This window comes from Magallana gigas, chromosome 1, assembly GCF_963853765.1.
Source record: "Magallana gigas chromosome 1, xbMagGiga1.1, whole genome shotgun sequence".
Taxonomy (NCBI): Eukaryota; Metazoa; Mollusca; class Bivalvia; order Ostreida; family Ostreidae; genus Magallana; species Magallana gigas.
In genome coordinates this window covers 15,322,215-15,327,135 of record NC_088853.1, presented here as the reverse complement: position 1 = coordinate 15,327,135, position 4,921 = coordinate 15,322,215, and the positions used below count along the sequence as shown (strand labels likewise).

The 4,921-nt window shown below is 31.7% G+C and overlaps 1 long non-coding RNA gene across 1 annotated transcript; it reads right to left on the bottom strand.

The window, feature by feature from the left end:
- Positions 1-206: 206 nt before the first annotated feature.
- On the bottom strand, positions 207-2,497 carry LOC105318709 (uncharacterized). The gene is made up of 3 exons (XR_898545.4): positions 1,198-2,497; positions 673-714; positions 207-569 (listed from the first exon to the last, which is right to left on the bottom strand). It is a non-coding gene; the product is annotated as an uncharacterized lncRNA (long non-coding RNA).
- Positions 2,498-4,921: the final 2,424 nt, after the last annotated feature.

Genomic DNA, 4,921 nt, shown 5'->3' with positions numbered 1-4,921 from the left:
ATCCTTTGAAGTTCAGAGATTAGTATCTTTGTCATTTGACTATAAAAATTCGTTTCCGTTGAGTTTTTTATTGGCCCAGTATGTTTCATCACACAAATCGATGAGATAAATAAAAGTCAAAGAGCTATCACAAGATGCTCAGATATTTGATAGCAATAAGAAAGAAAAAAAGTTTTTCCATTTAATCTTTCGGTTGACCACGCAAATGGAAATGACTTTTCTAAACTCTGGATTGTACTATTCGTGTACAAAGAAAATCTTTTATTATCAGTCATTTATGACAAAATTTATTAAGCACCAAATAGTTAATTGTTTACATACACTTCATGGACATTTAGTTCTCTTCAAGAAAAAATTCTACTTTATTTTTGAATTTAATATTGACCAAAGAAAATCTGTTAGTTCCACTGGTGTAGTTTACTACTTTTTAGTACTTTTCATTGACCTTGCCCCGGAAACGCTAATTATTAAGTATATTTATTGACATCATCTAGTATCCATCTATTGTCGGGAGGACAGCAATCATGGGCAACAGCGCGTGGGACATAGCCTGATAGCCAGTGACCAATCTGCAGGTGGTAAGGACGAAACAACGTTTTATACACTTTTCCTTGATAACATTGAATAATAGCTAAAATAATACAAATTGCAGAAACCTTTTAATATCCGTACCTGGGACTGTGGTTGTTGATCCGGACTCTTTTCTTGTGTATACTAATGCAACAGACAATTAAAAAATTAACAGCAAACGTAGAATTTGATAAATATTTGACCGATATTCAAGATGGATATTTATATGTTTCACAAAGTCATCAATGCATTTATTTAAAGTTTACGTATTGATTTATTCAAAACAAGAAATTTGGGTATTAAAGTACTATCATCCATAACTGATCTCTATTATCTCCTGTTATGTGAGAAGGGGTTTATTTGACTGTATATATTTACAATGATAACGCTGATTGATATTTCCAGTGGAATTTGTTTTTTATAAATTAAGTTTGTTAATGTTGTGAATGTTTATTAACTGTCAAGTTAACAATGCATTTCTGTGGGTGTTGTTGTATGGGAATCATTTGATTTTATACGCATATTATATTTTGATAGATAAAAGTGAGAAAAAAACTTTGTCTGACTTAACATTTTTGTATGTGGAATAGTGTCACTAGCATACTTTACAAGTAAAGACATTTTTACCTCTTTTCTATTGCTAGGAGAGCTAGCAAAACACAAAACGACGACTATGCAAAGTGTGCAGAACGAGATATGGTTCATCTTGGAAACAGTGTAGATAAAACTGAAAACAAAGCAACTCAAGGTTAGTATGAATAGATTATTATGCATAATCGTACATTTTCAAATTGCTATAGCGATAATAGTTCTTTTTTATTCATAGCATACTGTTTTTGGTTAAAAGGATGTTTTTACTTTTGACAATTGTTAGTTTACACCTTATTTAATTAGAATTCCCCCTAATAATGTTCTAGATTCCTTACCTTTTCTACCAATCTTAACATTTCAAGCTAATTTACTTCTTTTTTTTTTTTTTTTTAGCAATTTTAGACATATTTTTCTTAAATGATGATGTATGTTGTTTAATCAGTTTGACTTTAGAAAAAGGTCTTTTCTTGTACTTTATTCTTATAACTTCTTCTAAGGAACAAGTTAAAGTGTTTAGAAAATGGTAGATTTTTCCCCCTTTTTTTGAAAGATAATTTGATTTGATAAGTCTGTGATGAGATTGATCTTTCTGTGAAACAAATTGTGTGAACAGTACATGTATATAATGGTACGCATACATATAAAAAGATCAAAACCTTATGTACACATTCAAAAAATATTGGTCTGCATTTGAACATTGTTATGCAAAATCTTCAACTTGTGTGTATGTCATAATTTATGTGCTTACTCAATCATATTTTCATAGTTTTATAGAACTATCAATAATTCCGCACCTTGAGTAGGGACCCACTATCATTGATTAATAGCAAATAATAACCGTACAAATTAACACTGAATTTTAACACAAAACAATACATGTACAGATATATTGTATTTTTAGTATGATTAATGCTACACTGCCTAGTGAGACAGGTAGATGGTTTACTCTTCCCGAACAGGACGTAATTTCATTTTCTTCTTAAACGTACTTGTGTATGTATATCAAATTCAATGGGTATCTATTTACAATGCAAGATATTTCACATCAAATCTAAATATTTACAATTTTAAACACTGTTTAAATTTGCAAACACAATCATCTTATCGATATCTTTTGAATCATTGGATGATATACAGAGTTAGCTCTCTTTGTTAAATTGTATCAAGTATCGGTCAAATCCCTACATCATTCATGTACCATTCATTTTCATCTATTGTATCATAGTTTGTAAATACTATACATGTTTTTCTCTACACTTTAGCTTTAATTAAGTTGTGACAATATTAAGTTCGTTCTCATCGAATTAAAATTGAATAGTAACTGTTTTTTAACTATTAAAAAGGACCGTTACCTTTATAGATGAATGACACACATAACAAACGTTGTACAACATGAACAAAAAGGCTCTTGTTGAAGCCAACAATAAAAGTTAAGTTTGAAATTGTAACTGCAAACAACTTAGATACTATTAAAAACGCAGTGGTTAAAAATGAATTGTGTGTTAACAAAATGTGAAAAAACTCAATTAAAAGACGGATATTCTTTGACTGCATACTTATTCTAGCACGCTGAGAAAAAATACAGTTTGATCAATTAAGACAGTAAATTTATAACTTACCTTAAGTACCCGAGGAGCAATACAGACTTCCCACTTATACAATGCAGTTCAGAAATGTGTCCACACAATCATATGTAATGTGTTTATTGATTTTTTGACATGGTTAATATTTAATCTAGTCCGATCCTGTTTTCATTTTTAACATTTTATTTTTAACTTAACAATCCTTTCTTTTAAGCACACATGTTTTAATGTAACATAATTCACCATTGAAGATAACTCGATATGCTCACGCTTTAGGATGCAACATGTTGTATTAATGATGTAATCTTTTCTTACCGTATTAATATACTTACAAATTTTAAAATGCATGTCGGATCGTTTAAAATTGCACATGAGATTTTTCGCAAACTTTTTAACCAGTTCTTCTTCTTTTAGATATATTGAGGCTGAAATTCATGTTTCAGGCGACCAGTTAGATTTAGTTGCATGAAGATTATTCTGCGTCGAATAGCTGCCCAGAAACATTGTTGGATTTGTTCCAAAACTTAGGCCAAAGGTACAAAAAGTCGTTACTTTGTAGGGAGTTGCCGTCAGATTGTTACAAAAAAATCAACCATAAGGCATACCTGAGTAAAGAATGTGTAAAAATGTCCCTGCAACTTAAAATTGCTGAGAAATAATGCGACAATATTCGGACGAACAGACAGACAGACAGACGGACGAACGAACAGAAAAACAAAGGTAAAACATTCTTTCATTCTGAACGGGGATATAATTATCTGAAAAGGTATGACACTAAGTGAGTTGTTCTACGATGAATGAAATAATACTGAATGATAACGTAAAAATTGAATGTATTTACTAGGAACTCACTTGGAGTACACGTAGAAGTCAAGATTTAACTACTGTTGAAAAATTAAGATAAGGCTAATTGTTTCTTGAATGGAAGAAATAGAACTCATTCACTTGCAAAGCACAACCTCTAGTGAGGAAAATGGATAGAACATTTCAGAACGAGGAAACAAAAACGCAGCTGGTATACTATTTAACGTCATGGCGAAAAGTGTAGGACAACTTCATCATGCATCGCGGACAGATACCTTGATTCGGATCTCTGGATAATAAAAAAACCAAAATAAAATGGAACAGTTTAATGCGTTGTTAACTGTTTTGACAAGAGCTTTCCAGAACGGGGTACCCCGTAACTTGTGTTAACTATACTATGTCCCGAGTTTTTGCTTTCATCACTTTTTGTTTGATATTTCGATAACGTCAATACCTTTGTGCTCAAACTTCGTTTATCCACTGATATGAAAAATGTCCAGGTTATCTGTTTTGAAACGCCCCTCTTCCGCTTCAGGTTTCAATACAATACACATTCCAAAAGAAAAAGTCTAAGGGGATTTTGCTTTGCATCAGCCATTAATAAGCCTGGATGATAACGTTCAAAACTTGCGCGAGGCATCCCGAGTACTTCCGAATGGAGAAAAGATGCAAACATTTCCCATTATAAATCTCCGTAAGAAATTTATTTTCGTTCCTTTGAACTTTTATGAGTGAAAAATGATAATAGTTCAAAGAAGATATCTTGGATATATTCCCCTTCATCGTTTCAACTGTACTTGTTTCACATGTACCTGTATGTGTATTTTTATTAAAAATCATCAAAAAGTGATTGAAGCAATAATCTGGGACTATAATTAATATCCTGCATGGCGGTAAGTGTAGGACAAGTAAACTATCGGGCAAATACTTTGGATCTGACAACTTTTGTTAAAAATATGCAAATAAGCTTGCATACCCTAGCGCTCTTTTTAAATTCATAAATTCATATACCATAACATATTGGTAGTCCTACAACATTCATTTGTAAAGCATGAACAGATTGTGTTTTACGTCTATATGAATATATGATGTACGCACAAAACGTGGAAGTTGAATAGAATAGCGGGGTGGGCGGGGGTCTTTCATCTGCGTTCTTTTTCAGAAAATATATATGATTCACTAAATGAAGCATTGTATCATATTAAGCTATAAAGAACCAATTTTGTTTGATTCTTTGAAACTGCATGGCTTTGCAGCATTGTTAAGGCGTCCCGATGCTAAAATACGGCTGGAAAACGATATTATTTGAATCATGGCAAAAATAATTTTACCGGGAGTATTTCTTTAAATCTATGTTACATTTATTGACATCG